We start from the raw sequence: 20,367 nt of genomic DNA on the forward strand, positions 1-20,367 counted from the left end.
AATTGAAGAGACTATCCTATCTCCATTGTATGTTCTTTGCTCCTTTGTCATAAATTAATTGTCCATATGTACATGGGTTTATTTATGGGCCCTCAACTCTGTTCTACTGATCTATGTATCTGTTTTTCTGCCAATACCGTATGTTTTTATTACTATAGCTTTGTAATACAGTTTGAAATCAGAGAGTGTGCTATCTCCAGCTTTTTCTTTCTCAGGATTGCTCTGGCTATTTGACGTCTTTTGCAGCTCTATATATATTTTAGAATTTTTTGTTCTATTTCTGTGAAAAAAGGTCCTTGGGATTTTGAAATGGGTTGTATTGAATTTGTAGATTGCTTTAGGTAATATGGACATTTTAAGAGTGTCAGTTCTTCCAATCCGTTAGCACAGAATATCTTTCTATTTATTTGTGTCTTCTTCAATTTATTTCAACAATGTCATAGTTTTCAGTGTATACATCTTTTGCCTCCTTTGTTAGATTTATTCCTAGGTATTTTATAATTTTTGATGCTATTCTAAATGGTATTATTTTCTTAATTTCTCTTTGTGATGGTTTGTTGTTAGTGTAAGGAAATCCAACAGGTGTCTGTATACTAGTTTTGTATCCTACAACTTTAATGAATTCATTTAGTAGTTCTAAAAGTTTTTTGGTGGCTTCTTTAGAAATTTTTATTTATGTATATGCTATCATGCCATCTGCAAACAGTGACAGTTTTACTTTTTTCTTTCCAGTTTGGATTCCTTTTATTTCTTTTTCTTGGCTGAATGTTATGGCTAGGACTTCTGATACTATGTTGAATAAAAGTGGGGAGAGCGGGCATCCTTGTCTTGTTCCTGATCTTAGAGGAAATGCTTTCCACTTTTTACCATTGAATATAAAGTTAGTTGTGTGCTTGTAATATATGGCCTTTATTATGCTGAGGTGTGTTCCCTCTATACCCAATTTGCGGAGAGTTTTTATCGTAAGTGGATGTTGAATGTTGTCAGAAGTTTTTCTGCATCTATTGAGATGATCGTATGATTTTTATTCTTTAATTTGTTAATTCGATGTATCACATTGGTTGATTTGTGGATAGCGAATCATCATTGCATCCCTGGGATAAATCCCATCTAATCATGGTGTATGATCCTTTTAATGCATTGTTGAATTCAGTTTGCTAATTTTGTTGAGGATTTTTGCATCTATGTTCGTCAGAAACAGTAGCCTGTAATTTTCTTTTTTTGCAGTGTCTTTGTCTGCTTTCGGTATCAGAGTGATGCTGGCCTCATAAAATGAGTTTGAAAAGCATTCCTTTCTCTTCAGGTTTTTGGAATAGTTTGAGAAGGAGAGATATTCACTCCTCTTTAAATGTTTGGTAGAATTCACCTGTGAAGCCATCTTCTCCTGGACTTTTGTTTGTTGGGAATTTTTTTCATTACTGATTCAATTTCATTACTGGCAATCAGGCTGTTCGTATGTTCTGTTTCTTCCTGATTCAGTCTTAGGAGATAGTATGTTTCTAGGAATTTATCCATTTCTTCTAGGTGTCCATTTTATTGGCATGTAATTGGTTACAGTGATCTCTTATGATCCTTTGTATTTGTGGTGTTGGTTGTAACTTCTCATTTTTATTTCATATTTTATTTGTTTGGGCCCTCTCTATTTTTTTCTTAATGAATCTGGCTAAAGGTTCATCAATTTTGTTTATCTTTTCAAACAGTGATCTCTAATTTTATTGATCTTTTCTATTTTTTTTAGACTCCATTTCATTTATTTGTGCTCTGATCTTTAAGATTTCTTTCCTTCTACTAACTTTGGGGTTTTTTTGTTCTTCTTTTTATAGTTACTTTAGCTGCAAGGTTAAGTTTTCTATTTGAGATTTTGTTTCCTGAAGTAGGCTTGAATCACTATAAATTTAGAGCTGCTTTTGCTGCATCCATAGTTTTTGGACCACTGTCTTTCCATTCTCTTTTGTCTCCAGGTATTTTTCTATCTCCTCTAGGCACGCAGGCTTTGGTAGCTGCAGCATGTGGGCTCAGTAGTTGCGGCACGTGGGCCCTAGAGTGTGTGGGCTTCAGTAGTTGTGGCGCACAGGCTCTAGAGCAGAGGCTCAGTAGTTGTGGTGCACGGGCTTAGTTGCTCCATGGCATGTGGAATCTTCCCAGACCAAGGATCAAACCCATGTTCCCTGCATTGGCAGGCAGATTCTTAACCACTGCACCACCAGGGAAGTCCCACCGTCTTTGTTTTAAAGTCTATTTTGCCTGATATAAGTATTGCTACCCCAGTTTTCATTTCCATTTGCATGGAATACAGTTTTCCATTCTCTCACTTTTACTCTGTGTGTATCTTTAGATCTAAAGTGAGTTTCTTGTAGGCAGCATATATATGGGTTTTGTTTTCTATCCAGTCAGTCACCCTGTCTTTTGAGTGGAGCATTTAGACCATTTACATCTAAAGTGATTATTGATAGGTATGTACTTATTGCCATTTTGTAATTGTTTTGGGGTTGTTTTTGTAGTTCTTTTTTGTTCCTTTCTTCTTTTGCTCTCTTCCCTTGTGACTTGATGACTATCATTATATTTGGATTCCTTTCTCTTTTTTGTGTGTGTATCTGTTACAGATTTTTAGTTTATGATTACCATGAGGTTTATATATAAACATAACTGTAAATATATATGTAAATACATTTCTTTTAAGTTGATGATCTCTTAAGTTCAAGTGCATTTTTACAACCTTGTATTTTTACTCCCTTACCCAAACATTTAATGTTTTTGACATCATATTTAACATCATTTTGTTTTATCTTTTAACTACTTAGTGTGGATATAGATGATTTTGCTACATTTGTCTTTTAACCTTCCTACTAACTTTATAAGTGGTTAATCTACTACTGTTACTGTATGTTTGCCTTTGCCAATGAGATTTTTCCTTTCATAATTTTCATACTTCTAGTTGTAGTCTCTTCTTTTCCACTTAGAGAAGTCCCTTTAACATTTCTTGTAAAGCTGGTTTAGTGGTGCTGAACTCTTTTAGTTTTTGCTTGTTTGTAAAACTCTCTCTCTTCAAATCTGAATGAAAGTCTTGCCAGGTAGAGTATTCTTGGTTTCAGGTTTTTACATTCATCACTTTAAATATATCATACCACTCCCTTCTGGCCTGCAAAGTTCCTGCTGAAAAGTCAGCTGATGGTCTTATGGGAGTTCCCTGGTACATACTAGTTGCATTTCTATTGCTGCTTTTAACTCCTATCTTTCTTTTTTTTTTCTTTTTTTTTTTTAACTCCTATCTTTCTTTATCTTTTAATTTTTACTATTTAAATTACAATGTGACTTGGTGTGGATCTCTTGGGTTCATCTTGTTTGGGACTCTCTGAGCTTTCTGGACCTAGACGTCTGTTTCCTTTTCCAGGTTAGGGAAGTTTTCAGCTATTATCTATCTCTTCAAATAAGTTCTCTGCCCCTTTCTCTCTCTCCTCCTTTTGGGACCCTATAATGCAAATGTTAGTACACTTGAGGTTATCCCAGAGGTTTCTTAAACTATCCTAATTTTTTAAAATTCTTTTTTCTTTTTTCTCTTCAGTTTGGGTGGCAACTACTCTGCCTTCCAGTTCATTGATCCATTCTTCTGTATCATCTATTCTACCACTGATTCGTTCTAGTGTATTTTTTCAGTTATTGTATTCTTCAGCTCTGCTTGATTCCTCTTTTTATTTTCTAACTCTTTGTGAAACTTCTCACAGTGCTTAACCATTCTTCTCCTGAGTTAACTGAACATCTTTATGATTACCTTAAACTCTTTATTGGGTAGAGTGGTTATCTCCACTTCACTTAGTTCCTCTTCTGGGTTTTTATCTTGTTCCTTCATTTGGAACATATTCCTCTGTTACCTTATTTTGCCTAATTTGCTGTTTTTATTTCTACGTATTAGGTAGGATGGTTACATTTTCCAAACTTGGAGAAGTGGCCTTATGTCAGAGACTCCTATGGGGCCCAGCAGCACACTCCCCTCTGGTTACCAGAGCTACATGCTCTAGGGGTGCACCCTAGGTGGACTGTGTGGGCCCTTCTGTTGCGGTGGGGTGGACTCCTATGGGTAAGCAGGTAAGTGGGGCTGGCCCCGACCCTGGTTGGCTGTCAGGTCCTGCCTCATGCAGAGGCTGCCAACCCACTGGTGAGTGGGGCTGGGTCCTGGCATGTTTGGCTGTGTGGACCAGGGAGTACTGTGCCTGGTGCCGGCACACTGGTGGGTGGGGTTGGGTCCCAGGATGGCTGACTGCTCGGTTGGGGGATCACGGGACTGCTGCCAACAGGCTGGTGGGCAGGTAAGCCCCTGGCACTAACAGGCTAGAGGAAGAACTCCAAAATGGCACTTGCCAGCACCAGTGGTAGAATGAGCTCCCCAAAATGCCCTCCACCAGTGTCTATGTCCCCAGAGGGAGTTCCAGTTGCCTCCTACCTCTCTGGGAGGCTCTCCAAGATCAGCAAGTGGGTCTGACCTGAGGTCCTTTCAAATTATTTCCCCTGCATTGAGTCTTGGAGCATGTAAGATTTTGTGTGAGCCCTATAAGATTGGAGTCTCTGTTTCCTACAGTCCTCTGGTTCTCCCATACACAAGCCCCACTGGTTTTCAAAGCCAGATATTCTGGGGGCCCTCCTTCCCAGTCCAAGACCACTGGACCAAGACACCTGATGTGGGGCTCACACCCTTTGCTCCTTGAGGAGAACCTCAGCAATTGTGATTCTCCCCCTATTTGTGGGTCCCCCAACCAGGGGGTGTGGGTTTTGACTATACCATATCTTTGCCCCTCCTACCCATTTCACTGTGATTCCTTCTTTATATCTTTAGCTGCAGAAAATCTTTTCTACTAGTCTTCAGGTCATTTTCATCAACAGTTGTTCTATAAGTAGTTGTAATTTTGGTATGCACATAGGGGGTGAGCTCAGGGTCTTCCTACTCTCCCATATTGGCCACCTCAGCTATTATTTCTTTAAATAAACTCTGTGCTCCCTTCTCCTCTCTTTTCCTTCTGGGATACCTATTACCCTAACATTGCTATTCCTAAAAAAGGTGGATAGCTCTTGTAGACTTTCCTCACTTTACAAAATATCTTGATTCTCTTTTCTCTTCCACTTATATCATTTCTATATTTCTATCTTCAAGCTCTCTAATTCTCTTTCATATGGTCTGCTCTATTTCCAATGCTTTCTAATGAACTCTTTGTCTCATTTATTGAGTTCTTCAGCTCCAGAATTTCTATTTGGTTCTTTTTAGAATTTCAATCTCTTTGGTAAAGTATTTCTTATGCTCATTAACTTTATTCCTGAGCTTATTGAATTGCCTTTCTGAGTTTTCTTGTAGCTTGTTGAGTTTCTTTATGATACCTATTTTGAATCCTCTATTAGATCATAATATTTCATGACTTTACGTTTGGTTTCTGTAGAAGTGTCATTACCTTTTTGTGGTATAGTGTTATTGTTACTGTTGTTACTGTATTGCTTGATGAGTTGTTCCTCTGCCAGTGCGTTGAAGTAACCAACTTGCTACTTGATTTTAATGATTCAGTTGTTTAGAAATTAGAGGCCTTTCTTTTCATTTCCAGTAAGTGGCGCTATAGCACACCTTTTTGGTTTCTCTTACCTGAGCTGCCTCTGATTCTATTTGAGAGTCTGCACTTTCACCCTCCACTGCCTCGGATAGAGGTGTCGCCCCATGCCAGCCTTATCACTGATTGTGCCTCTGGGGTTGTTCGGTTTGCTGGTGCCACCACTGTAAGTGAGGGAACGTAGGGTCAGAGTTATGGGTGTCTCTGCAGCTGAAGGGATAGGGTCCCAGGTCCTGCTGCTGCTGCTGCTGCTGCCCTCTTACCTATGGCCTAGGGCACTGTTGCAATCAGGAGGCTGGAGTCATCTTACATTTAAGTCTTTAAGTCATTTTGAGTATATTTTTGTATATGGTGTGAAGGAGTGTTCTAACTTCATTGATTTACATGCAGCTGTCCAGCTTTCCAAGCACCACTTGTAAATTCTTGCCTCCTTTGTCAAAGATTAATTGACTGTAGGTGTATGGGTTTATTTCTAGGCTCTCTATTCTGTTCCATTGATCTATGTGTATGTTTCTGTGCCAGTATCATACTGTTTTGATTACTGTAGCTTTGTAGTATTGTCTGAAGTCTGGGAGGCTTATGCCTCCAGCTTTGTTCTTTTTTTTTTCATTGTTGTTGTTCTTTTGTTTTATTTTCAGGATTGCTTTGGCAATTCTGGGTCTTTTATGATTCCACATAAATTTTAGGATTACTTGCTTTAGTTCTGTGAAAAATGTCATGGGTAATTTGATAGGGATTGCATTAAATCTGTAGATTGCTTTGGGTAGTATGGGCCTTTAAACAATATTAATTCTTCCAATCCAAGAGCATGGGATGTCCTTCTGTTTCCTTGAATCATCTTAAGTTTCCTTTATCAATGTTTTATAGTTCTCAGTGTATAAGTCTTTAATGTCCTTGGTTAGGTTTATTCCTAGGCATTTTATTTTATATTTTTGATGTGGTTTTAAATGGGATTGTTTTTAACTTTCTCTTTCTGATATTTCATTGTTAGTGTAAAGAAATGCCAAAAGATTTCTGTATAATAATCTTGTATCCTGCTACATTTCTGAATTCATTTATCAGTCCTAACAGTTTTTGTGTGGAGTCTTTAGGGTTTTCTATATAGAGTATCATGTCATTTGCACATATGATAATTTTACCTTTTCCCTTCCCATTTGATACCTTTTGTTTATTTTTCTTCTCTGATTGCTGTTGCTAGGACTTCCAATACTATGTCGAATAGAACTGGTGAGAGTTGGCATCCTTGGCTTGTTCCAGATTTTAGCAGGAAGGCTTTCAGCTTTTCACCATTGAATGTTATGTTGGCTGTGGTTTTGTCATAAATGGTTTTTATTACGTTGAGATATGTTCCCTCTATATCCACTTTGGCAAGAGTTTTTATCATGAATATATGTTGAATTTCATCAAATGCTTTTTCTGCATCTACTGAGATGATCGTGTAGTTTTTATCTTTTTTTTTTTTTGCGGTACGCGGGCCTCTCACTGTTGTGGCCTCTCCCATTGCGGAGCACAGGCTCCAGACGCGCAGGCTCAGCGGCCATGGCTCACGGGCCCAGCCGCTCCACGGCACGTGGGATCCTCCCAGACCGGGGCACAAACCCGCGTACCCTGCATCGGCAGGCGGACTCTCCACCACTGCGCCACCAAGGAAGCCCTATCTTTTCTTTTGTTGATGTGGTGTATCACACTGATTGATTTACAGATGCTGAACCATCCTTGTGACTCTGGGATGAATCCAACTTGATCACGATATATGATCCTTTTTATGTGTTGTTGGATTCAGTCTGGTACTATTCTGTTGAGGAATTTTGCACCTATATTTATCAAAGATTATTGGCCCGTAATTTTCTTTTTTGGTAGGGTCTTTGTCTGGTTTTGGTATCATGGTGATGGTGGCTTCACAGAATGACTTTGGGAGTGTTCCCTCCTCTTCAGGCTTTTGGAAGAGTCTTTTCGGTATAAGTTATTTTTGTGTGTTTGGTAGAATTCCCCAGTGAAGTCATCCTATCCTGGACTTTATTTTCAGGGAGTTTTTTAAATTACAGATTCTATTTCACTTCTAGTAATCAGTCTGTTCAAATTATCTGTTTCTTTTTGATTCAGTTTTGGCAGGCTGTGTGTTTCTAGAAACTTGTCCATTTCTTCTAGGTCATCCATTTTGGCATATAATTGTTCTTAATATTTTCTTATGATTTTTTGTATTTCTGTGGTTTTAGTTGCTATTTCTCCTTTTTTTTTTTTTTTCCAGTACGCAGGCCTCTCACCGCTGTGGCCTCTCCTGCCGTGGAGCACAGGCCCCAGACGCACAGGCCCAGCGGCCATGGCCCACGGGCCCAGCCACTCCGCAACATGCGGGATCCTCCCGGACCGGGGCATGAACCCGCGTCCCCTGCATCGGCAGGAGGACTCCCAACCACTGCGCCACCAGGGAAGCCCCGATATTTCTCCTCTTTTATGTCTTTTTTAAATAAATAAAAATTATTTTTAAAAATTTATTTATTTTTGGCTATGTTGAGTCTTCATTGCTGCGCACGGGCTTTCTCTAGTTGTGGTGAGTGGTGGCTACTTTTCATTGTGGTGCTCTGGCTTCTCATTGCAGTGGCTTCTCTTGTTGCAGAGCATGGACTCTAGGCACGTGGGCTTCAGCAGTTGTGGCACACAGGCTCAGTATTGTGGCACATGGGCTTAGTTGCTCCGTGGCACGTGGGATCTACCCAGACCAGGGCTCAAACCCATGTCCCCAGTATTGGCAGGCAGATTCTTAACCACTGTGCCACTAGGGAAGTCCCTTTTTAAAAAAAAAAAATTTATTTTGGCTGGCCAGGTCTTTGTTGCAGCACGTGGGATCTTTTAGTTGTGGCATGTGGACTTCTTAGTTGTGGCATGCATGCGGGAACTGGTTCCCCGATCAGGGATCAAACCCGGGCCCCCTGCATTGGGAGCATGGAGTCTTATTCACTGGGCCACCAGGGAAGTCCCTCTCCTCTTTCATATCTTATTTTGTTTGTTTGGGTCCTCTCTTTTCTTCTTGGTGAGCCTGGCCAAAGGTTTGTCGATTTTGTTTCTCTTTTCAAAAAAACAGCTCTTGATTTTATTGAGTTTTTCCATTTTTTTGATCTCTATTTATTTCCTCTCTGTTCTTTATTATTTCCTTCCTTCTGCTGGCTTTAGGTTTTATTTGTTCTTCTTTTTCTAATTCTTTTGGGTGGTAGGAGAGGTTGTTTATTTGGGATTTATTTTTTAAGAAGAAAGCTTTTTTTTAATATAAATTTATCTTATTTATTGGCTGTGTTGGGTCTTCATTGCTGTGCATGACCTTTCTCTAGTTGCGGCAAGCAGGGGCTATTCTTCATTGTGGTGTGCATGCTTCTCATTGCAGTGGCTTCTCTTGTTGTGGAACACAGGCTCTAGGCACGTGGGCTTCAGTGGTTGTGGCATACAGGATCAGTAGTTGTGGCACACGGGCTTAGCTGCTCCGTGGCATGTGGGATCTTCCCAGACCAGGGATCGAACCTGTGTCCCCTGCATTGGTAGGCAGATTCTTAACCACTGTTCCCCAGGGAAGTCCCTATTTAGGATTATTCTTGTTTTTTGAGTAAGACCTGTATCACTACAAACTTCCCTCTTAGGACTATTTTTGCTGCATGCATAGATTTTGTATGGTTGTGTTTTGTTTTCATTGTTGTTTGTCTCGAGGTATTTGTTTTTTTATTTCCTCTTTGATTTCATCATTAACCCATTGGGTTTTTTAGTAGCATGTTTCTTAGTCTCCATGTAATTGCCTTTTTCTTTGTTTCTCCTCCTGTGGTTGATTTCTAGTTTCATGCCATTGTGGTCAGAAAAGATGCTTGAAATAATTCCTACTCTTTAAATCTGTTGAGGCTTGTTTTGTACCCTAGTATGTGAGCTATCCTAGAGAATGTTCTATTTCACTTTTGCAATCTAAAATCTGAAGATATTTACATTTAGAAGTAAAAGTATTTGTACTAAGTAAAATAATTCCATATAGAATAAAGAAATAAAATTCAAGGAAAAAATAGCCACATGGATTATTGGGAACTCTACATAAGTCTTAAAATTTTCAAAGAAGAATGAATTCTCCTATAATAATACAAATACAAATTATTGGATGAAAGTCACTTCAGAAGACAGTGGAGGTTAGGATGTTAGATGTATTCACCTCTATCTTCCTTACTGACTCATTATTAATTAAATTCTAATTGACATTAGATCCTGGAACTTAACCTGAGCCATTTTCCTCAGTTGTGTAGTTGAGTCTGAGTACAGGAAGCAACAAGTCACCTGCCAGGCTTGTTAGGAACATTGATGATTCATCTGTGGGAGAGGACCACACTGCACAATATTGCACTTACCTGAGCCAGGGCAGCACCAGAGAAAGGCAAGGAGTGCAGGCGAGCCAGAACCCAGCACAATGGGGGAATTCCCTCAGCTCCCAGAGGCCTCGTGCTGTGGTCAGCACCATCAGAACCAGCCAATGTATGGAGAGAAGTTTGCAAGACATAAGGGCCTTGAGGAAGAGATAAAATTATAAGAAATAAGATATTTTGATTATGTTGCCAGACCCTGTGTTTATACACATTGACAAATTAGAATTCTGTGGTCACAGAGGTGAGTATATATAAGACACAAATTTGAGCAAATTTCCACTGGAGTAAATTAACTTCTAACTGTGCCTAAATTTTAACTATTGTTTGAAAGATTCTTATATCAAACAGGTCTATTAAGAGAGCAGAAGGAACATGTAATTTTCACAAAACATTTTTATCATTTGAGTACAACATAATTATATTACTGCAAATATTTTTTCTTGAAAATTCTCCAGTTTAAAATAGAATTACCTTCATTATCTAAAACTAATGATCAAAACCATCTCATGAAAGCCTCAGACTCCTTCTCTAGATCTAAAACTATCCTATTCCCTGAGCTCAGTTTATTAATTAGTCATCATGAATTAAGGAGAAAGCTCTACAAGTCATAGAAATTAGGTTCCCTGATCTCTAGATAGTAGGATTACTTAAAATACTCCTGAAATTCTTCATGCTACCTTGGTTCTTCCTGTTCAATCTATTTTGTTCTGTAGGCTAGGAAGCTCCCTGGCATGAATAGCATTTACCAAAATCTATCAGAGTGGCAGAGTTATATATTTTACATCTGATTCCCTAAATTAGCTAGTCCATATGCTTCCAGTCACTTATTTCTTTTTTTGAATCACTCTGCCTTCCGGTGTTTCTCTGAAAATACTTTGAAGCAGCTACTGTACTCTCTGCTGTGTTTGCTGTGTATGAACTTACTGGACTTTTATCCACTGACTCAGTAACTGAGATCATGAGGTAAACACTGTTCTCTTACTCCCTCTCCTTGAAAAACAAAACCAGTTTCCAAAGACAGTCACATTCTCTAGCCAGTTTCAGCTTCCTTTTATAAAATTCCCTATGACACATTGGCTTGCTTAGGAAAAACGTATTGCTTATTTCTCTGATCCTTTTCTGCAACAACTAGAATTTCATCATATAAGATAACATAATCAGAACTTGTAGGTACAAGCCTCACTTCAGCTGTTTTAGTTTTGCTCTAAGATTGTATAGAGACAAAATATCCCCATGCTTCTCCCTCTGCAGATGGCAGAATGTCATCTGTTTTTATCATTTCTATGGCTTGCAATACTCAGAGCAGTATTTTTGGTCAAGTCTGTTTTCCACAGTCTAATTGGCACTCACTGTTAAAAAAAACAGGTAATAATCACGTGCCAAATTTTAACTTATTAATGAAAAAACCAATTAGAAGACAATGGGGTTGGTGGCAAGAGCATTTGAAGAACATAATTCTGTACTATTCAAAGGGAAAAGAATCAAAAATTGCTCAGTCAGATGAAAATCTATAAATATTCTTCAAGAGAACAAGCCTATAAACTTTAGGGTTATCTTCTTCACAATGCAGCAAAATATCAAACCCTATAATTTTCAATAAACTAACCGCTAACTTTACAGAGCTGTCTGTACCCTTGCCAATTGTTAATTGTTAGTTATATTCCAGAGTCAGATGAAAGCCTAACTGATTTCTCTGTTGAAGCTTTAGCATGATATGAAGGAATCAAGCAATAAGCATTTTGCCTTTTTCCAGGTTTGGAATAAATTTTTCCTCAGCATCAGCTCAGTCCTTTCAACCCTCAGAGGATACTTCCTAGTTCCTTGGTCCACTGTCTCAAATCACCTGCTTGTTACTCATCCATGGACTGAGGACTACAGTCCAACAGCTCTTGAGTAACTGAATGAAATAATCACTTAAGTGAACTTGGGAGCAGATCCTTCCCTAATCAAATCTTCACACGAGTCCTCAGCACCTGAAACCTTGACTGAAGTCCTGTGAGAAACTGTGAGCCAGAGGACTCAGGAAAGTCATGCCTAAATTCCTGTCCCATGGAAACTGTGAGATAATAAATGTTTGTTATTTAAAGATACTAAACTTTCACCCAAGGCAATCTACAGATTCAACACAATCCCTATCAAAATACCAATGGCATTTTTCACAGAACTAGAGCAAATAATTTTAAAATTTGTATGGGACCACAAAAGACCCTGAGTAACCAAAACAATCTTGAGAAAGAAGAATAGAGCTGGGGGAATCATGCTTCCTGACTTCAGACTATACTACAACACTACAGTAATCAAAAGAATATGGTACTGGCACAAAATCAGACAGAAAGATCAATGAAACAGAATAGAAAGCCAGAAATAAATCCACACACTTATGGTCAATTAATCTATGACAAAGGAGGCAAGAATAGACAATGTGGGAAAAGTTCAATAAGTGGTGGCTGGAAAGTTGGACAGTTACATGTAAAAGAATGAAATTAGAACATTTTCTGAGACCATATACAAAAACAAACTCAAAATGGATTAAAGACCTAAATGTAAGACTGGAAACCATAAAACTCCAGGAAGAAGCATAGGCAGAACACACTTTGACATAAGTTGTACCAATATTTTTAAAATCTGTATCCTAAGGCAAAGGAAACAAAAGCAAAAATAAACAAATGGGATCTAATTAAACTTAAGAGCTTTTGTACAGCAAAGAAAGCCATCGACAAAATGAAAAGACAACATACCAAATGGGAGAAAATATTTGCAAATCATATATCTAATAAAAGGTTAATATCCAAAATATATAGAGAACTCATACAACTCAACAACAGAGAACAAACAATCCTATTAAAAAATGGGCAGAGGAGCTGATAGACATTTTTCCAAACAAGACTTTTCAGATGGCCAACAGGCACATGAAAAGATGCCCAACATCACTTATCATCAGAGAAATGCAGATCAAAACCACAATAAAACATCGCCTCACACCTGTCAGAATGGCTATTGTTAAAAAGACCACAAATAATAAATGTTGGCGACTATGTGGAGAAAAGGAAACTGTTGTGCACTGTTGGTAGGAATGTACATTGGTGCAGCCATTGTGGAAAACAGTATGAAGGTTCCTCAAAAAACTAAAAATAGAGCTACCATATGACACAGCAATTCCATTCCATGGTATATATCTGAAGAAAACGACACTAATTTGAAAAGATACGTGCACACCAGTGTTCATAGCAGCATTATTTACCATAGTCACACAACAACAGATGACCTATCCCTCAACAGATGAATGGATAAAGATGTGGTACGTACACACACACACACACACACACACACACACACACACACACAATGGAATATTACTCGGTCATAAAAAAGAATGAAGTTTTGCCATTTCCCACAACATGGGCAGACCTGGTGGGTATTATGCTTAGTGAAATAAGTCAGAGAAAGACAAATACTGTATGTTACCATTTATATATGGAATCTAAAAAATACAACAAATGAATATAACAAAACAGAAACAGACTCACAGATATGGAAAACAAAGTAATAGTTACCAGTGCGGGTGGGAAGGAGGCGGCAGCGTCCCGGGCGGGCGGGAGGTGCACCTGCGGCGGCGGCGCTGGTAAATACTCCCAGCCGCTCACAGCACTGTGTGGCCGCATCCTCAGCCCGGCCTCGGACCGCGGCGCCCCTCCTGCCCCTCGCGGCTTCTCGCCCGCCTGCCCCTCCCCTACCGGTGCGCTGGTCGTAACGAGCCGGCCGGTAGGCCTGGCTCCCCTCCCCGGCCCCGACGGGCGGGCGGGCTGCCCTGAGGAGGCGGGGAGGGGAGGGCTGGGAGGGCTGGGAAGGCTGGCCCGGCCGGCTGGCAGACGACGATGCGGAACTTCTGCGCTGCCCCCAACTGCACGCGGAAGAGCACGCAGTCGGACCTGGCCTTCTCCAAGTTCCCGTGGGATACAGCCAGATGCCAGAAGTGGGTGGAGAATTGCAGGAGAGCCGACTTAGAAGATAAAACACCTGATCGACTAAATAAACACTACTGATTGTGTGCCAAACACTTTGAGACTTCTATGATCTGTAGAACTATACATTTTGCAGAGGCATCAGAAAACTAAAGAATGATTGGGTTATTGTATTTCTCAAAATTAATTGAAGCAGATACATGAAGTCATTGGGAGAGTCCTTATAGGACAGTTCTTCGAGATAATGCAATGCCAACAATATTTGATGTTACCAGCCATTTGAATAATCCACACAGTAGACACAGAAAACGAATAAAAGAATTGAGTGAAGATGAAATCAGGACACTGAAACAGAAAAAAACGGATGAAACTTCTGAACAGGAACCAAAACATAAGGAAATAAACAGCAGCAATGCTCAGAACCCCAGTGCAGAAGGAGTGGGTGAAGAGCAGGGTGAAGACATTTTACCTTTAACCCTTGAAGAGAAGGAAAACAAAGAATACTTAAAATCTTTATTTGAAATTTTGATTCTTACGGGAAAACAGAACATACCTCTGGATGGACATGAAACTGATGAAATCCCAGAAGGTCTCTTTACTCCTGATAACTTTCAAGCACTGCTGGAGTGCCGGATCAATTCTGGTGAAGAGGTTCTGAGAAGGCGCTTTGAGACAACAGCAGTTAACACATTGTTCTGTTCGAAAACACAACAGAAACAGATGCTAGAGATCTGTGAGAGCTGCATTTGGGAAGAAACCCTCAGGGAAGTGAGAGACTCTCACTTCTTTTCCATCGTCACTGACGATGTGGTGGACATAGCAGGGGAAGAGCACCTGCCTGTGTTGGTGAGGTTTGTTGACGAAGCTCACAACCTGAGAGAGGAATTTGTGGGCTTCCTACCTTATGAAGCTGATGCAGAAATTTTGGCTGTGAAATTTCACACTACGATAACTGAGAAGTGGGGATTCAACATGGAGCACTGTCGTGGCCAGGCTTACACTGTGTCCAGTGGATTTTCTTCCAAAGTGTAAGTTGTTGCTTCTAGACTTTTAGAGAAATATCCCCAAGCTATTTACACACTCTGCTCTTCCTGTGCCTTAAATATGTGGTTGGCAAAATCAGTGCCTGTTATGGGAGTATCTGTCACATTAGGAACAATTGAGGAAGTTTGTTCTTTTTCCCATCGATCACCACAACTGCTTTTAGAGCTTGACAATGTAATTTCTGTCCTATTTCAGAACAATGAAGAAAGGGGCAAAGAACTGAAGTAAATTTGCGATTCTCAGTGGACAGGCAGGCATGATGCTTTTGAAATCTTAGTGGACTAAAAGCACTTGTTTTATGTTTAGATGGTATAAATAGTGACACAAATGTTAGATGGAATAACTGCATAGCTGGCCGAGCATTTGTACTCTGTAGTGCAGTAACAGATTTTGATTTCATCGTTACCAATGTTGTTCTTAAAAATGTTCTATCTTTTACAAGAGCCTTTGGGAAAAATCTTCAGGGGCAAACTTCTGATGTCTTCTTTTCAGCCAGCAGTTTGACTGCAGTGCTGCATTCACTAAATGAAGTGATGGAAAATATCGAAGTTTATCATGAATTTTGGTTTGAGGAAGCCACAAATTTGGCAACCAAACTTGATATTCAGATGAAACTCCCAGGGAAATTTCACAGAGCTCAGCACAGTAACCTAGAATCTCAGCTAACCTCTAAGAGTTACTATAAAGAAACTCTAAGTGTTCCAACAGTGCAACACATTATTCAGGAACTGAAAGATATATTCTCAGAACAACACCTCAAAGCTCTTAAATGCTTATCTCTGGTACGTTATGTCATGGGACAGCTTAAATTCAGTACATCAGAGGAGCATCATGCTGACATATACGAAAGTGATTTACCTAATCCTGACACTCTCTGCTGAGCTGCATTGTTGGAGAATCAAGTGGAAACACAGAGGGAAAGATATAGCGCTTCCATCCACTATTTATGAAGCCCTTCATCTGCCAGACATCAAGTTTCTTCCTAATGTTCATGCATTGCTGAAGGTCCTATGTATTCTTCCTGTGATGAAGGTTGAGAATGAACGCTATGAAAATGGGCAAAAGCGTCTCAAAGCATACCTGAGGAACACTTTGACAGACCAAAGGTCAAGTAACTTGGCTTTGCTTAACATAAATTTTGATATAAAACACAATTTGGATTTAATGGTGGATACATATATCAGACTCTATACAAGTTAAGTCAGAGCTTCCTACAGGTAATTCAGAAACCATTGAAAATACCTAAGAGGCTTTTAAAAATAGGCTTTCTCTTATATTTGATATTTGAAAAATCTGTAAGAAATTTGAAAATATCTTTCAGAAAAGTTGTAAGGTGGACGTAGGCCACTTAATCACTGAATATCTTGACCTGTAGGCCTCGTATTGAGTACATTAGTCATTGATAATCTTCCTGTTTAAATGGCCCGTTTGAAGTCCCATGCTTTGGAGACCTAACTGTTCTTCCAGAAGATAGCACTGAAAGTACCATGTTACACTCTGTGTGATCTCTGCTAATGGCACTTTGAAACTGTATTAGTTAAGTCATTTTAGATATAACATTTGTCACTGTGGATCCAATTGTCAGGTACTGAGTTATCAGTTCTTTGAAGAAATAAATTTTGAGGAGGTATGGGAGGAAGGAATACATTTTATAAAACATTACAGTGAAGCTCACGACTGACCTTTGAATAGTAGGAGTTTTAAGTATGCTGTTAAAAATCTGTAAGGGACCATTAAAATTATCAGACTGTAAGAGAAACGTGTGAGCTTGCTAAACAAGGATTTCATTGTAGATTTTCTCTTTATCAAATGAAGTTGAAGGAACAAGTTATAGTTAAAGTTTGAATGGAAGAGACTGCCATTGTTGTTCCACATCTGATTGTTGCTGTTTACATTCCTTTATTGGGCCTACAGATCTTCATAAGCTTTTTGACAGAAATATGTTGAACACTTCTGTTTCATGGTCAAGACAGGATCAGAGGCCATGGATAATGACAACTGATTTGTCTGTTTTCTTCTGTCTTTTTCCATGACTGTATCTACTGCCTCACCTTGATTTACAAGCAAAACCTAGAAAACCTACAAAAATAAGTGTTTTGTGGTTTATCCAGGAATAATACAGAAAATATTGCTGTTATTTTTGGTGAAGAAAATCAATTTTCTGTAGTTTATTTCAACCTAAATAAAATGTGAATTTTGTTTAAAAAAAAAGTTACCAATGCAGGGAGGTAGGAGATTAAGAGGTACAAACTGTGTACAAAATAAATAAGCTACAAGGATATATTGTACAGCACAGGAAATATATCCAATATTTTATAATAACTTTAAATGGAATATAATCTATAAAAACTTTGAATCACTATGTTGTACACCTGAAACTAATATAATACTGTAAATCAACTATACCTCAGTTTAAAAAAAAAGAAAAAAGAAAAAAAGATACAGATTAAAATTAGCCAGGAAAAAGGTACACAGGGAAGAGTCTAGAAGAGCCATCAGATGCGAGCTTCCATTTGTCCTCCCCCAGTGGACTGATACAGACAACATTTAAGTCTTCTATCAACAATGAGAGATAACATGCACAAAGTACTGCCAACCCATGAAGTTCACTTGAGCCTTGGTGTCCAGAGTTTTTATTCAGGGTCAGTCATGTAGACAAGGTGTGCATACATGGCTGACCTTCGTTACTTAGTCTCTAGCCTCTCAGAGGTCAAACTGATACTAAGTGTCCCAAAGCCCCATGTAAAAAAGATGCTTTTATCAGGCAGGATATTCCGAAAACTTAGAGGTTACCTCCTGGGAGCCTGGCAAGTGGTCAAACCTTTCTTTGAAATGTGCAGGTTTTAGACAACCCAGGCCTACTGAGTTTATCTTTTACTGCAGAGAAGCACACTCTTTCTTGCAATCCAGAGACTTTTTTGGTGCCTGACAACAACAGGAGTGGCATTAGCAATGACAACAGGCACCATGCACCACTACAGGTGCTATAGACATGAGAGCAACTGAGTCTGCAGACTCAGGACAGTTAATCTCAGCTCTGGCCAGAGCAGCCTTCATGGACCCAGGAGGAAGTGGAGCCAGCATGTCCATGGCAGGCACTGTGAAATATACTCAAGAATGTTTAAAATGGCTGCAGCAAGGGCCACAAGCCTGGCTTTCTAGTATGTCAGCAGGAACTGCTGATCTCTCCCCAGAGGGCAGCATGAGTGTGGTGATTACAGAAGCCTGTTGCAGAAACAGCTAAAGATTCAGTAGTGGGACATCTCATCCCAAACTTGCAGGGTTAAGGCAACACAAGTGAACGGAACAGAAGCCAGAGAGTTTCCCAACCCAAGAATGAAACCCAAATGGAAAGAAAGGGAAAGGATAAGTTCCAATTAAAGCCATTCCAACACCATAAGGTGGGGCAGTACAGAAAAACCCTCATATTATCCATATGCTGGTTAGCCTACCAGGGAACCACTAAGAGTTAAAAAGAAAAAAAGGAGGGAAAGGCCAGAGCAACCCAGGGGAGAGAGGATGCAGCTTCTCCCCCATCATAAATACTGGACTCAACCTACCACATAGGAGTCTAAGTGGGTGGCCAGAAAGCCCTTCCTTCTGTGAAAGGGCCTATACTAAGGCCTCTGTGAAGAATAAGTGAAACAGTAACCCTCTTCTCAAGGAGCTTGCAGTGTAGTAGAGTGGATTGCAAACTTTTCTGTTTTTTTTTTTCTTCAGCTGCTCATGAGGATCACAAATACCAAACATGGATCATGCAAGGTAGATTGATAAGCACAGGAAAGAAACTGAGTGAAATTGAAGCGATCTGACTGCATTCCTCTCTGGACTATGATTTCCATAGCACATGATCTCTGGACCATGATCTCCTATAGGGCACTGGGTCAACTCAGTTGTGTAGTGAATTGAATGTCTCTTTATGGGAAGAAAGACTTAGACTTGCTGCTACCTGTTCTGTGCCAGGTGCTGCACCTGGTACTTTACAAGCATAACTCATGCTTGTAACAATTTTATGCTTAGGGAATTGTCATCTCAGTTTGAAGAAAGTCATATGAAGAAAATGGAGGCTCAGAGGACTGAAGTGACCTGCATAAGTCAAACAAGCTAATATGTAGTAGAGCTAGAATATCAAGCTGTGTCTGACTATATAACCTGTGCTCTTTCCCATATACTGGGAATGATTTCTTTTAATTACTAATGTAATAAGTGAAAATGGGTATTCTTTTTAAAGAGCAAGCATATAAAAGTTATATAAAACTTACAGGACTTCCCTGATGGTCCAGTGGTTAAGAATCCATCTTGCAACGCAGGGGGATGCCAGGTCGATCCTCGGTCAGGGAACTAAGGTCCCACATGCCTCGTGGCAACTAAGCCCGCACACTGCAACTACTGAGCCCACGCACCACAACTAGAGAGCTTGCATGCCACAACTACAGAGCCCTGGTGCTCTGGAGCCCGTGCACCACAACTAGAGAGAAGTCCGCACGCCACAACTAGGGAGAAGCCCATACACCACAATGAAGCACCTGCACACTGCAATGAAAGATCCAGTGTGCCACAACTAAGACCTGACGCAGCCAAAATAAATAAATAAATAAATAAATAAATATTAAAAAATAAAAATAAAAGTTGCAAATATAACAGTGTACTGATATCTTTCAACCAGCTTCCCCTCATGTTAACATCTTACATAACCACAGTACAAGCATGAGAATCAGGAAATTAACATTAGTACAATGTTATTAACTACTGTAAAAACTGTATTTGAATTTCATAAGTTTTTCCACTGAAACTATTTTTGAAAAGGTCCAATCCAGGATCTCACACTGCACTAGTTATTTCTCCTTAGTCTCCTCTAATCTGCAGCAGTTCCTCAGTCTTTCCTTGTCTTTCATGACCTTGACACGTTCTAAGGGTATTGATCTCCTATTTTAATGTTCCTCAATTTGGGTTTGTCTGGTATTTCTTCATGATTAGTCTGAGGTTGTGCATTTTAGACAAGAACACTGCAGAAATGATTTTGTGTCCTCCTGAGGGCATCCCATCACAGGATTTAGGTTGTTGATATGTCTTATTACTGGTGACTTTGACTTTGACTTTGATCACTTGGTTAAGAGGGTTTCTATCAGGTCTCTCCACTCTCAAGGTAATATATTTTCCTTTGCAGTTAATAAATATTTTGGAAGAGATGGTACGAAGCTCTACAAGTATATTTCTTCCCAAATTTTCACCACCTCCTAATTTTAGCATCCATCAATGGATTTTATCTGCAGTTATTCCTGTGGTATTGACCTAATGGTGATTTTCTGTTTTCCTCATTCCTTTCACACTCATTAGTTGGAATTCTACAGCAAGGAAGAGCTATCTCTTCTCCCTCATTTATTTATT

General features: G+C 39.5%; 1 protein-coding gene across 1 annotated transcript in view; it reads right to left on the reverse strand.

Moving 5' to 3' along the window:
• The window catches only part of LOC308616373 (zinc finger protein 300-like), a gene marked incomplete at its 5' end in the record, with an annotated part of 101,601 nt that overhangs the window by 42,838 nt on the left and 38,396 nt on the right, over positions 1–20,367 (reverse strand). The window contains 2 exons of the mRNA XM_081232625.1: positions 9,959–10,113; positions 14,489–16,000. The remainder of the gene's footprint in view (positions 1–9,958; positions 10,114–14,488; positions 16,001–20,367) is intronic.

Source organism: Mesoplodon bidens (genome assembly GCF_964165515.1).
Source record: "Mesoplodon bidens genome assembly, chromosome: 4".
In the NCBI taxonomy this organism is placed as follows: Eukaryota; Metazoa; Chordata; class Mammalia; order Artiodactyla; family Ziphiidae; genus Mesoplodon; species Mesoplodon bidens.